Raw genomic sequence first — 15994 nt, 5'->3', positions numbered from 1 at the left:
AACGAGTCGAGTTGAGCTTGAGCTTGTGCCACCCTCGGCTTGAGCTTGAGCTCGAGCTTAAGTCTTCATGTTTGAGCCGACTCACGAGCCAGCTTGTTTATTATAAAAGAGAGAAAATAATATTAATTTAAGGTAACATTATAATAAAATGATAAATAAAATGATCAATTAGAAGAATAATAATAAGAAATCACTTAATAAACAATAGAAAATATTATTTTTTGTTGAGAAACTAGGGCAAAGAAAAATAGGAATCGACACAAATCCAGAAGAACACACAGAGATTTAACGAGGTTTGACAAAGATGCCTACGTCATCGGGAGTAGAGCGTCGACTTTCTTTCAACTTTAGAAAAGTATTACAGGATACAAAATACAACATAAAATAGCCTATGGTTACAAATAGACCTACATATAACCTTAGATAAAACCATGGAGTATAATATGTATTTCTCAAATTACCCTTGTGCCGTACCGCATGGTGTTTCCCTCGCACCTCCAACTCACATAATGAAACTCCCCCAATTTAAACAAATTCTTCCGCTCCGCTCCGCTCCGCTTCGTTTCAGCATCTATTCCTTATATATTATATGAGCCATGCCTTACAAATCTCTATCTTGGCTAATATCTAGCCCCTTAAGAGAAATACATAATTGAGTTTCTTATACACTGAAAGTGGGTTGGGCCACCATGCTTCTCTAGCAACTGCAAACATTCAACAAGTTCAAGAAATATGAGAACTTATTGATAGTAATTGACTTGGTCAACATATCAGCTGCAATTTCATCAATATGAACTTTCTGCAAAAGTATCTCACCAGAAGCAATCAATTCTCTGATCTTGTGATACCAGACATTAATGTGCTTTGTTCTCGCATGGTACACCTGGTTCTTAACCATATAAATAACACTCTGACTATCATAATGCAACTGAACTTCACCTTGCTCAACACCTAGTTCCTTTACTAGCCCAGCAAGCCATAAGGCTTCTTTCGCAGCTTCAACTACTGCCATGTACTTAGCTTTAGTTGTAGATAATGCCACAATATATTGAATTGTTGATTACCATATAAATAACACTCTGACTATCATAATGCAACTGAACTTCACCTTGCTCAACACCTAGTTCCTTTACTAGCCCAGCAAGCCATAAGGCTTCTTTCGCAGCTTCAACTACTGCCATGTACTTAGCTTTAGTTGTAGATAATGCCACAATATATTGAATTGTTGATTTCCAACATATAGACCATCCACCAAGAGTAAACACATTCCTAGTTGTAGACCTTCTGTCATCCAAATCACTTGCATAGTTTGAATCAACGTACCCCACAATTGAAGGATCATCGCTGCTGATGAGAAGTGCACAAGAGACCAAGTATTCATAACCCAATATGCTAGGAGACCTTATATTGGCGCGTCTCTGTCTGTCTCTGACTAGATTATAATTCCGCAGATCATCTGGAATAGAATAACCAGGTGTTGGATTTGAACCTTCAACTCTCTCTGTTGTTTATGGATGTTGTTCTAAATCCATGTACACTACATCTGAACTGGAAGTGTTCCCTTGCACCTTATCTTGATTCTGCTACAACATGGACTGTTCATCAAAAACTGCATTTCTACCGATCATCATCTTCTTTATGATCATATATGAAAACTTGTATCATTTCACATCTTTTTTGTAGCCCAGAAAGATGCACTTCTTGAATTTTGCATTAAGTTTTGATCTTTCATCTCCAGGTTTATGCACATAAGTAGGACAACCAAAAATTCGTAAAAGATCAAAATTAACTGAATTACCTGTCCATACCTCTTCTGCAATCTTGCCACCTAAAGATGCCCAAGGTGATCTATTGATGAGATAACATGCCATATTCACATCCTCTGCCCAGAAACTCTTAGGAGGCCCCACATTCAGTGTCAAGCATCTTGCCCTTTCAGTTAAGGACCTATTCATCATTTCTGCCACACCATTCTGCTGTGGTGTCTTGTGCACTGAAAAATGCCTCTGAATCCCATGGTCTTCACAGAACTTCTGAAACTGCGAATCACTGTACTTTGTGCCATTATCATATCTTAAATGCTTGATCCTTCTGTCATTTTGGTTCTCCACCTCAGCTTTCCACATCTTAAATTTGGAAAAAACTTCAGATTTCTGCTTCAAGAAATACACCCAAACTTTCTTGGAGAAATCATCAATAAATGTAACAATATATTGATATTCTCTCAATGACAATTCCCTAGTAGGGTCCCATATATCAGAATGCACTTAATTAAAAATCCCTTCAGTTTTGTGCTTTCCAGTCATAAAGTCTTCACAGAACTTCTGAAACTGCGAATCACTGTACTTTGTGCCATTATCATATCTTAAATGCTTGATCCTTCTGTCATTTTGGTTCTCCACCTCAGCTTTCCACATCTTAAATTTGGAAAAAACTTCAGATTTCTGCTTCAAGAAATACACCCAAACTTTCTTGGAGAAATCATCAATAAATGTAACAATATATTGATATTCTCTCAATGACAATTCCCTAGTAGGGTCCCATATATCAGAATGCACTTAATTAAAAATCCCTTCAGTTTTGTGCTTTCCAGTCATAAAACTGACTCTAGTATGTTTTTCAAGAACACAAAACTTACAAAGATCGAGTTTGCAACTTTTAACAACATGCAACAAGTTTCTTCTATGCAATTCTGCCATCCCACGTTCACTAAGATGACCCATTCGCATATGCCATAGCTTTGTATTATCATCATCTAACTCCACAGAATGAACCCCACCTACAACTGTACTCCATAACAGTTTGTAGATATTACATGTAGTTAACTTTCTTTTCATCACAGTCAGTTCACTCTTAACAATTCTGATGGTTTCATATCCTCATCTGCCTTAAGAATAAAACCATTTCTATGTAAAGTGCCCATGGAAATCAAATTCTTCTTCAGATCTAGAATATGTCCTATATCACATAATGTTCTAACAGTGTCATCATACATCTGAATTCTGACTTCACTAATACCAACAATATTGCAACATCTATCATCACATAAATAGACCGAGTCATAATTAGTTAACCTGTAAGAAGTAAACCACTTTCTGTTGGGTGTTATGTGATAGAGCATCATGAATCAAGAATTCATGCATCCTTGAATTGAGTTGATGAAATTGAAAGCATATCGCCATCACTGCAATCTGAATTGTCACTCCGCACCACATTTACAGACTTCAACGATGCATCACGTTTCTCCTCAGTCTGTTTATTCAACTTTGGACAATCTCTCTCTATATGACCCGACTCATTGCACTTGTAACAATAAATTGACTTTTTGCCTTTGGACTTTGATATGGAATTTAGCCTTCTAAACCCTTAACATATAAACTGTCACCTGAGAGCTTTTCGCTGCATTCGGATTCCGTTGGTTGTGAACCAACATTGCTGCAGTAATATCATCAACTTTGATAGTTTCTTTTCCATATGCCAGTGTAGTCACTAGGTGTTCATAAGAAGAAGACAATGAACACAACAGAATCATTGCTCGGTCTTCATCCTTAATACTCACATCAAGTCATGATAAATCTGTGATTATTTGATTGAAGCCATTAACAAGTCGTGCCAGATCAGAACCTTCTTGCATCTTTAGCCCATATAGCTTTTGCTTTAGATACAATTTATTCGTCGGAGATTTAGACATAAACTGAGTTTCTAATATCTTCCATACCTCCTTTGGAGATTTTAGATTCATCACGTGATACATAACCTCATCTGTCAGACACAAGCGTATAGTTGCTACTGCTCGTTGTTGCATTTCTTTCCAACCTTCATTCTCCATGACATCTAGTTTCGTTGCCCGCAAAGCTTTCAAGTTTCCTTATTGCTCCAACAGATCTTTTACATTTGTTTGCCACAATCTGAAGTTACCAGTTCCATCGAACTTCACCACCTTAAAATTTTCATAAAAAATTGTCATTTGAAATTGATCCTGCAGCAAATTCTTCTGCAAATTCCTCAGTAATTTCTTGCTCAGAATCTTTCCAAAAAAAAGGATTGAAATGTTCCCTTGATTAAGTTTTCCTTAATTAAGTATTTCCCTTAATAATGTTTCCTAGAAAAGAAACATAATCTTTCTTAAAAAGGATTTAAATATTCTCTTAATTAAGTTTTCTTAATTAAGTTTCCTTTAATTAAGTATTTCCCTTAATTAAGTTTCCCAGAAAAATAATTTTAAGAAAAATTTCTTTCCAGGAAATTCCTTTTCCGCTTTTGTCCTCGTGCAACAACAATAATTTCCTTTTCTACGACAATTTCCTGAAAGAGAATATTTCCTTCCAATTCTGCTCCTGCTCTCGACCGCCCGACTGCCTCCTGCGCCGAACAGAGCGCTGCCGGAACCGCTTCTCTCTGCACCTGATCTCGCGATCTCCTGCGTCGCGAAATCCGGTGTCACAAACTGAAGAACCTCTTCAGAATTCCTTGAATCCTCAAAGCTGAGCTCTCGCAAACTCCGAATTTGTATATTTGCAACATCCTCTGCGAACTTTGCCTTCTCTCCTAGTCACGCGAGGAATTCTTGTAGCAGAACCACGATTCATCTTTTTGTGTTGTGAACGCCAACCAAGCTTCCTCTGCATCGCCACCAAACTGCTCGCAACCAAAGCCCCTTCGCGAATGCCTCCCATCTGCCGTGAATCCTTATGCATCACAAATCTGAGATGTTGGAATTTACCTCTCTGTCGCGATCCAAACCACAGAACTCATTGCCTCAGCCGAATTCACTAAAGCCACAAAAAAAACTCCAAAGCTTTCGTCGTCGAACCGTAGTTGTCAAACTCCTCTGCCAAATCTTCCTCTTCCCTGCACCAATATTTTTCTTCCCTGCCCTAGAACCTCGCTCTGATACTGCTTATTGAGAAATTAGGGCGAAGAATAATAAGAATCGACACAAATCCACAAGAACACAGAGATTTAACGAGGTTCGACAAAGATGCCTACATCTATGTCCTCGAGAGCAGAGCAGCGACTTTCTTTCAACTCTAGAAAATGAGTACATGATACAGAATACAACATAGAATAGCCGAGAATTACAAACATACCTATATATAATCCTAGATAAAACCCTGGAGTACAATATGTAATTCCCAAATCACCCCATGTACCGTACTGCTGGGCGTTTCCCCCGCACCCCCAACCCACATAACGAAACTCCCCTGATTTGGACAGATTCTTTCGCTCCGTTCCGCTCCGCTCCGCTCCGTTCCGCTCCGCTCCGCTCCGCTCCGCTTCGTTCCAGCATCTGTCCCTAATATGGTACATGAGTCATACCTAACATTTTTTAAACATTATTAATACTTTAATCATAAAGTTATCAAATTTAATATATTTTGAGTATATTTTATATTAATTTTTTTTTAAACGAGCTAGCTCACGAGCCAATGAGTCGATTCGGGGCTAGCTTGAGCTTGGCCACGAGCCACCTATCGAGCCCAGCTCTAGCCAGCTCACGAGTCAATTTAACCCTTCTCATGCTCTGATGAACTCGAGAAGCCAATTCTAGTGACCCTATGCATTGTGTTAGTCTCCAGAGCAATACAACCCTCTCTAGCACTTGGTGTCTGAAGGGATAGTGTCAGAGTGTTCTCTGTGGAAGAAACTGTCATTTCATCCAAATGAATGTAAATCTCCTAATTTTAGGGTTAGGGCATGTTCCTTTGGCTGAAGGAATGAGAAATCCTCGACCGTTTGAACTCTGCTATTTAGAATCTAGTACTACAATAGGCCCCAACGATTAATAATGTGGAGCCAAGATGCATCTACCATGCAAATAAGAGCATCCACATTAGCTGACGTTGCTGCACTTTAATTAAATTAATTAATTAATTTTCTATTTAATCCGAAACTTTTAAAAATCTTAAAAATATTAAAAATTGTGAATTGCTTATGTTAGGGAGCTCTTTCCAAGAAACAAAAGGGCGAAAATTAGGCCCTATAATTTGAGATTAATTTTAAAAATATAAAAAAATTCTAAATACGGATTAAAACCTAGTCAAATATAATTAGGGTTTAAAATTTTTTGAGACGTTCTTTAGGATCCTTGAGAATTTTCTCTGAATTTTTGGACTACAATTTGGGGGTTTTCCCCAAATTTCACTATTGAACTTAATTAATTAAGCAATCAAAGTCAATTAACCATAATTAACTCATTTAAAAAACAAGATAAGTTAACCTTAAACCCAAATTGAGTGTTGAAACCAATTTTTGATGTAATATATTTTTGGATGTTCATTCAAGCCTATGGGAATTTATTCTACTCTTATGTAGTATCTCATTGCCTAATGACATTCATCTAGACTACCCGAAGTGTGTTTTGAACATAAAGGTGGAGTTCTTCCCGAATTCACGTGCGCCAGGATTATGCTTGACACCCCAACACCTACCTTTATCAAGCGCGCCTACACCAGAGTAACGGTACCCCAACACCAAAAGTCAATAAATTAAAAAACCCATGCCAATGTCATGATGCATAAGCGCCCGAAAGCATAGGGTCTCTGCGCCAGAAGACCATCACACTCGCTTTAAGCCCAACTGAGGCTAGCACACCTGTGCTGCAATCCTGGTGCACCCGCACTACAATCCTTGCACATCTGCTCTAGTTTTTTTTTTTTTTTGCTTCAATTTTGATGGGCCTCCATAGCCAGTTTAAACTAATTAGGTGGCCAATTTCTATATTTGAGTCAAGGGGAAAGGTGGAAATAAAGAAGTGCAACCACATGCCCAATGGGGAGCCAATGGGGTGTCTTGGCGCATACACTTGTTGGGTTAGTCTTTCCACTTGGAATAAAGGCTAACCAAATGAATTTTCCCTTCATTTCATTTGGGGGAATTCAACCACCAGAAGTTGGAGGGAGCTGAAGAGTGAGGGATCATGTCAAAATTTCTGGGAGGAGCTTTAGGATAACTTGGGAGGGCTGTGGAGAGAACTTCCTAGAGGTTCTTGGTGAGGTTACTTCCTTTTCATATTTTTCTCCCCTTTGCTTCATTTCTTTTTTCCTCCTTCTCTTCTTCCACTCCATCATTTTTTACGTGAGTACGAGAGAGTGACTTGCTTGAGGAGTTTCCTCGAAGAAAGAAAACTTCATATTCATCCTGGCTCGGGAGGAGCATAGATAAGCAAAAATTTCTTTAAGACTCCATATTTTCTCTTCTCTTACCCAATCATGTATGTTTCAAGTTAGAGTTATAGAACTTAAACTAATGTTAGAGGAAACCCTAGGTTAAGAAGATATTTTTATTGCTTTAAATGAACCCATGAGTGTATTCCCTCCGACATAGTTCATAATTTTATTATAATTGGGATTGTAGGGATCTCGTGGTTGATTTTGGTGATTCCACTATCCAAAAAGTGGAATCCTCTTAAGCTTAAGAGTGAAGATCCCTCTGATCTCATCATTACCTAGGCTATGAAGGTTTTCTTCATGAAAGCTCTTCATCCTTGTGCTGAGCAAATGGAGGTGAGCCTTTCATTACCTTGTTTAACAAAAGGTTGGTACATCTCACCATCACCAAGCCTATTGCTAGGAAAAGCTCAATTTTCCATCGAGTAGGGATAGGTTCGGTTCATGCATGTGTTCAGTTTCATTTTCACTTACATTGGATGTAGGATCTATTGCATGGGATGCTATCTTAAAATAATGCATGAAAATACATGTTTGTTTAACATGCCATTTGATATTAAATTGCATGTGAAAATCATATTTTTGATGTGTGTATCTTTAAATATGCAAGAAAATATGTAATTTCCTTGCATGTTATTTGGTATTAAAAGTCATGATAAAATTATATTTTGATGTGTAAAGGCATATTTTGGCATGTAAAGGTGTATTTGGATTAATGCCTATGTTTTCAAATATATTATTTTGAATGTATGGAAATACATTTAACTCGATGTTTTTACTGTCTTATTTGTGAAGTTAGTTATTTTAACTTGACACTTATTTTACTAAATTTTGTGGAAATTGTATTTTTGTCATGTTTGTGCTTATTAGCATTTAACATGTTTAGGAATTATGTGACATGCATAAATTTCATATCATGCATTGCTTGTTATTTTCATTTGCATGTGCATGTTTGGTTGCCTCTTGGACAAGGTATAATCTTCCATTGGGTGTCCTATCCCTGATGCAATCAAATTTGATATCATTTGTGTATGTACAGTGCAACATTTGCTTGCACTTGCATGAGCATACTGCTTGCCTCTCAGATGAGATGTAATCTTCTCTAAGGTGTCATGTACCCAACGTACCTAAATTATTTCATATGAGTGCAGCATTTGTTGCATTCAAACTTGCACGCTTAGCACTGTTGTCATTGATCATATGTCACCATATGCCTATGTTCAGTCCATCACTTGTGTGAGATGGCTAACTCATCTAACACTAACCCATCTTTTGTATCCCCAAAATTGATCATAATCACCTAGTATACAACTTTGCTTGAGTATCCCCAATTATACAAATAAAATCACTTCACATAGTGTGATTTTATCTATGTATAATCCAATGTTTGCTTTATTCATGTTCGATCGCTTACCTTGTATGATCACGCTGAATGAGCAAATCATAAATATTCGTACATATGATTAGATATGATTGTTCACTTGACATGACACTCATATTTAAACAATCTCCTAACATTTGATGTGATCGATCATATCTCAATAGAGCAATCACATTCAGTCTAGCCTTTAACATACCTTTCTTGGTCACTCAGACCTCAATAGAGTGATTATGATATGCTAAGTCACTTTGCATTTTACATGTGCATTACTTTGTCTGCATTGATGATAAATATGCTTTGTTAGATGAGTGAAGCATTGCTAGTCGTTATTCCTTAATAAACATTGATCATGATGATATCTTAGCGATCATTGGGAATGGCATCACGATAAACAAACATGTTTTTTTGCTAAGGATCCAAGAGCTCTAACATATGCTACTTAGGCTTTTCTTTCCTTATGACCTTTTTTAAAATATTACATGCATCTATAGCTTAGATCATATAAAATGACAATTATTTAAAGCTTTTGTTTGCATAAGATCATCACATATATTAGAATTCTTAGATCCTTAAGATAGGGTTATGGATGCGACCCCATCAAAAACATATGGCAACAATTAGCCACAATTTTGGACACACTTAGATGTATGTGTTAGGAAATTCTTATTTTTGATGCTTGCTAGAATAGTAGGGCAACGTGTAGTTAGATTTTCACATGTCTGGCTATTGTCCTTGGTTTGGGCCCCAGTCAGGCATTTTGTTTGATTCTTTTGTTTGTTTTTTATGTGTGAGACGTGCACACTAGTATGTTTGGGGCAAATTTTATTTCAAGGATCCATGTCCAACAGAGATAACCTATAAAGATTTGAGCTAACCCTTATTTTTTTTTCTAGTTGCGACCCAACTCTCCTTCCGCTAGGCATGGTTCACTATGTTGCATGTTTATAAATTTGTGCTAATCCTTTTTATTGTAGGTCAATTTTTGTATATATTTTTGTTTAGAGTCCTTCAGATTGAGAATGTATCAGAAATAAGATATAGACGTGAGTTCTGAAATGCTTGATGTGTGAAACCACATGATGAGGAGCACGAGCAAAGGGCATGTCATGCACCTTAATTTTTAATTTATATTGATGTATATATGTTGACCTAAATTTTATGAAGACTCACCCCACCTACTTTCACATGACCGTAGATAAGGATTGTGCTTTCTTGGGCCCCACCAGTGCAAGTCCAAGCCCCCAACCCTTGGTTGAGTGGGTTTAGGGTTTAGACTAGGTGAGGAACCCAAATTCACTACCATGGGCAAGACATGCATAGGTCACCCAAATCAACCCAAAACCCTAGAGACTTGCCTATGGACACTAAGAACCACTTTGACCATGAAATCCATCTTGGGGGAGGGGTTTACCTATATTGATCCCTAGCCTTACTGAAGGGCTCCTTAACCCTTCCAAAACCCAAAAATCACCCCAAACCCTAATGTGCCCTTTTTGAACCCAAAATTTGATGGCACCATAGTATGGTTAAAACTAATTTGACCTAACACTAATCTAGCCAAAATTTGACCAACTGACCACCTTGCCCTTTAATTGGGCCTCACCTCTTATGATCATGACAAATACTATGTGACGAGCCCAATTGCCATGGGGTCAACCAATTTATCATGTGATCTTGATTTCATATGTCAATATGATATATGTGGTTATATTCTAAATTTTTCCTTACTTATAACACAACTTCCATCTAATACTTAATCATTTATCATTTTAAGGAAAAAAGATAAAGGATAATACTAAGAATTCATGGAGAAAACACAACCCCACTTAAGTTTGAAAGTAGAAATCATGCAAACAAACAAGAAGTTTAAATTAAAACCAAATTTAATCCTAAAGATAAAAACTTATCTCAAATCCTCTCTACCAAACTCTTGAAATTCCTTTAAATCTCTTCCTTATCTTACAATACAAACTACAACTCAAAATAAAAAGAAAAGGGGCGACAAAATAATCAAGGGGCATCTAAGTGTCTCTGAAAAGGAGAGAAGATAGAGAGAGTTCTTCAATCCAATTCTAGTCTTCTTTTATAATTTTTCAAAAGGTGCCTTGGGGTCTCTTCAAAATGTGTCCACATTCAATGAATCTTCCAAGCGTTGTCTCCTTCCAAAAGCCAATTAAATGTATTTTTTGTCCATTAACTATTTCTCACGTTTTCACCAAGGGTTGCTTCAAACACCTTTTCAAAAATTTATCCAAATTTATTGAATCATGAAGTAACTACTTATGGCACTTAAGAACGAGGTACTTGGCGCTTAGGTGTGACCTTCTCGGTTTTATTGGCGCGTAAGCGCTAGTTCTGGGCACTTAGATGCCACAGTTCTCTTGCACACCTTCTTCATTTTTGCTCCAAATTTGATCTTTTTTCACTTATTTCACCATTTTTCATCCATTTGATTGAACCTGAAAAAAAAACACACAAATAACTTCCACTAAAGTGTAATATCCTAAAAAAGTATAAAAATGTATACATAAGATGTATCAATTCCCTGAGCACTCTATATCATCATGCAGTCAACCTCATAATTCTTTTAATTAATTAATTAATAAATTAAATGGATATTTAAATTTCTTAGGGCTTAGGCTAAAAAGAAAACCCAACCCAATTAGACTAGGACAAACCTTAAGAGAAAACCTAACATAAATGCATGGCCCATGGCCATTCCTAGCATGATGTATGGGTGACACACCAATCCAACTCAGCCTAAACCCACTCACTAATTCCTGGCTTGGTATCATCTATCACGACTCATCATTCAAAGGGACACATGTCACCTAACCCAAGCTACCTTGGACTAGTCCTTGATGAGCCAAACCCAATTATCTCTGACATGTGTTATCCACTTGAGTGCCCTCCAATCATCTCAAAGCTTCCTGCTACATTCCCCATCTCCATGCTCATTGCCATGATCAAGCCACCATGGAATTTTTCAAAGTCTCACTCTGCTATCCAAAATGCTTTGAATTTCTTTTGAGGACTCTTTGAGGTGCCGTCCAAGCTTCTCCAATCATCTTAAAGCTCTCCTATGGATTTTCATGACAACATAAGGAAGGAACCCGTGAGCCTTTGAACACCATCAAAATCCCTATCCAGCCTCCTAAGTCTTTGCCTCTCAACAGAGAAAATGACCCTCTTGGCCTAGGTAATTAATCATTCATGTCCACAGGCCACCAAGACCACTTACAAATCTAGGTTAATTTTCTAGTGGGAACGATGAATGGAGTTGTTTGTTTCTGTGTATCAGAAATGGATGGTAGTGATGAGGTTGAAAAATGCAATCATGTGGAATGAGAGGAGCGGATCGTGGGACAACGTGGCGCTTGCCTAGAAAGCACAACCAACCAACATCGGATGCATGGGCTTTCTACGACGTTGAGGATGAGACGACACTGAGTTGGAAGAGTAGATAATTCCCAAATTTTCTCTTTAATTAATTCTGGAAAATGCCTAAAAACTTCAAAAACTTATAACTTTGTGTAGAAAAATCATAAAAATAAAATTAAAATACCTCTGAGCTCAATGAACAGAGAGGAAAATAAGTAAACTATATTTAATTTTTAATTAATTAAATATTTTAGAGAGTATTTTAATTATTAAAACTTAAAAAATATGAAAATTTCAGAGATTGTTCTCCCTACCTTTAAGAACATTTTTTGATTTTTCAAAGGTTAGGGGCCTTTTCTAAATTTGAAATTACCAATTTCCTACAAAATTTATAAAAAATAATTATAAAAAATTAGAAAATGGAAAATAAAAATGATGATTAATAGGAAAATTCAAGAGGATAAAATTGATCCCTAAAATGTCAAATTAAGAACTTAAGGGGTAAAAATGTAAAAATTAAAAATTTGCACTTGAGCCTAAATTGTTCCCCAATTTAGTTTAAGACATTCAACCAACCCTAGGACCCGGGTTTTAGGGGCTCAACAATAAGGTTATCTTCCTTAATCATGTGGTTGCCCTTAATGACCTAGGGTTAGCCCAATTTGTGCCTAAATTTGGGTTAGGCTTAACCTAACCCAAACCTAGCCCATTAGGTTCATAATTGAACTCAACCTGACTAGGTCTAAGTCTAACCTAACTTAGGCTTAACCCTAAACTTTAGGTCTAACCTGCATTAAACATAAACTTAAAACTTAAGTTTAACGTAACTTAAACTTAACCCATTTTCTTAGGCCTAACCCAAATTAGACCTAAAATCCATCTCCAAGTCTAAACCACTTTAGACTCAACATAATTTTGAACCTTAATAGGTCTAACCCAAACTAGACTTAGTTTAAACCCAAAATCTCTTTAGGTAATTAGACCTAAACCTCAAACCCTATGTATAACCCAAATTGGTCCTACTTTAACCTTAGGTTTAACCAACATTAAACTTAAACAGTCCAACCCAAATTGGACCTAACTTCAACCTTAGGTCGAACTAACATTAGACCTAAACAGTCCAACCCAAACTGAACCTAACTTCAACCTTAGGTCTAACCTACATTTGACCTAAACCTAGACCTTAGGTCCAACCCAAATTGGACCTAACATCATCTTTTATGTATCACTAACATAAAACCTAAATTAAACTTAAACTCTATGTCTGACCAAACTTAAAATTAGCTATTCTCTTAGGTCTAGCTTACATTGGACCTAAACCTACACCCTAAGTCGAACCTAACTTAGATTTGTTCATTCTTCTAGGTCTAACCCATCATATAACTAACCTGAACCCTATGTCTAACCTAAATCAGACCTAGCCTAACCATTTGGGTCTAACTTACATTAGACCTAATCCATCTTCTAGGTCCCATCAACAATAAACCAACCAAAACTCTAGGTCCAGTCAACACTAAACCTTATCCTAAACACTAGGTCTAACCTAACTTAGACTTAGTACAACCATTTTAGGTTTATCCTATATTAGACTAAAACCCGAACCCTCTTATGTCTAACCCACATTAGACCAAAAAAAACAACCAACCCTTCTTGGGTCTAACCCAAATTAAGCCCAAATCATTAGCCCTTAGTTCTAACTCATATTAGACCTAACCCTATGCTTAATTTAACTTAGACCTTGCCTAAGTCGGTTAAGTCTATTCCTAACCAGACCTAACTCTAACCATTAGGTCTAAATTGAATTGACCTAAATTCCATTCAAACTCTCTCTATGTTCAGCCAAACCTAGATCTAGTTTAAGTCTAACCAAATTTTGACTTATTTCAACTTGAACTTTTTCTAGGTCTAGCACAATCTAGACCTAACTTAAGTATAAACTAGCCTGAACTTGTTAAATCCAAGTTCTTTTGGGTATAACTTGACTTAGGCCCAATTCATATGAATCACCATGTCAACCCGACCTAACTCAGGTCAACCCAATTCAAATGAAACATTGGGCCAAGTTGACCTAACTTGAGTTAACCCAATTTAATTGAATCACCGTGCCAACCCGATCTAGCTCGTGTTAACCAACTCAACTGAATCTCCAGGCCAACTTGATCTACCTCGGGTTTACCTAATTCAACTGAATCACCAGGCCAACTCGACCTAACTCCGGTTAAACCAATTCAAATGAATCACCAGGTCAACCCGACTTAATTCTGATTAACCCAATTAAACTGAATCCCTGGGCCAACCCAACCTAACTTGAATTAGCCCAATTCAACTGAATCACCAAGCCAACTCGACCTAACTCGGGTTAACCAAATACAACTGAATAACCGGACTATCCTTACCAAACACTGGTTCATTCAATTGAACTAAATCACCAGGACAACCAGACCTAAATTTTGGCTAATCCAATTCAACTGAATCATCGAGCCATTCCGAGCTTACTTAGACTCAATTCAACTGAATCATTGGATCAACCCAACCTAACTTGGGTTAACCCAATTTAACTGAACTACTGGGTTAACCTAACATAACTCGAGTTAACCCAATTTAATTGACTCATTTGAATCACAGGGTCAACCTGACCTAACTCGGGTTAACCCAATTCGATTGAACCACTAGATTAATCTAACCTAACTCAGGTTAACCCAACCCAATTTAACCATTTGGTTAACTTGACCTAACTCGGGTTAACTCAACAAAACCATTGGACCAACTCGACTTAACTCGGGTCAAACCAATCTCTAGGTCAGTTGGTCCTAACTTGGGCTAACCCAAAATCAACTCAACCCACCGAGACAACCTAACCTAACTCAAGTTAACTCAAAGAAAACTTTTCCTCGGGACAATAAAACTAAACTCTGATTAACCTGACTTGAGACTCAATTTTAAGATTGACTTAAGTCTCAACCTCAAGATTGATTTAAGTTTAAACTAGTTTAGATTGAAACTGACAACTCAAGTCTAAATTAACTTGGACTTCACCCAAGTCTAATTTAGCCTAAACTTGATTTAACCTAGGAAGTTTAATTTGGATTAGTCCAGCTCAACATGGTCTACTCCTGAGTTAATCTGACTTGGTTTAACTTGGCTAACCTTAAGTCACTCTAAACCAGGTAAGGCTAGTTTGACCCCAATCAAACTAGGTTAACCTGGGTAAATTTTATTAAACTCTTATTGATTTAAACAAGTTTGAAGATAATTTGAGCGACAACAACCCTAACTCTGATTAATTTAGATTACATAGTGGCTCATCTTTAGGTTAGTTTCAACTAACTTGAACTAATCTAAAATCAACCTAGACTTAGGTAACTGGTGGTTAAGCTGTGTTTGACTTCTCATCTGAGAACAAAACCGTGCCTTGACTCAGCCGGGGATAATTCGGGCTAAGAGTATCAAACCAAACTAAATGAAATGATATAAAATTCATCCTAAAGCACATTAAAACTTAAACTTGAATAAAAAAATGTAAAATGGTTCAAGAAGGTATTTTGTAGGAGATAAACCATGGTTGCTAACAAATATCTTCCAATCACTTGTTACTAATCAAGCTACAAACCCCAATAACCCCGGGATGACCGAACTATGGGATCTTGACTGATTCATCTCAATTAATAAAATAAAACATAAAATGATAAAATAAAAAAAAAATAAATCAACTAATAAGTCTTAAGTAACTGATCCCGACTGACAATACTACGAAGTATGTGTGGTTATATTCTCAATTCTCTTTATTTAAATTCTTACTTTACAACGATGCCAAATATTAACTCTAAAGCAAATAAGAGTGCAACTATTATATTTAAATATTGAGATACTATGCAAGTATATGTATCATTATGAAGTAAGATAGAACATTATGATTAAGCCCCGAATATCAAACTTATAGGGAATACAACAAATTTTTAATAATAAACTAGATAAAAAATCTACTTTGAAAATATATTCTTACTCAAACTATAGATGTTATAATAGGAATGAAAGTTCAAATATTTTTGAAAATTTTTTATAA

The sequence above is a fragment of the Phalaenopsis equestris genome, unplaced genomic scaffold (assembly GCF_001263595.1).
Source record: "Phalaenopsis equestris unplaced genomic scaffold, ASM126359v1 Scaffold000286, whole genome shotgun sequence".
NCBI lineage: Eukaryota > Viridiplantae > Streptophyta > Magnoliopsida > Asparagales > Orchidaceae > Phalaenopsis > Phalaenopsis equestris.
This window is presented reverse-complemented; position numbering follows the sequence as displayed.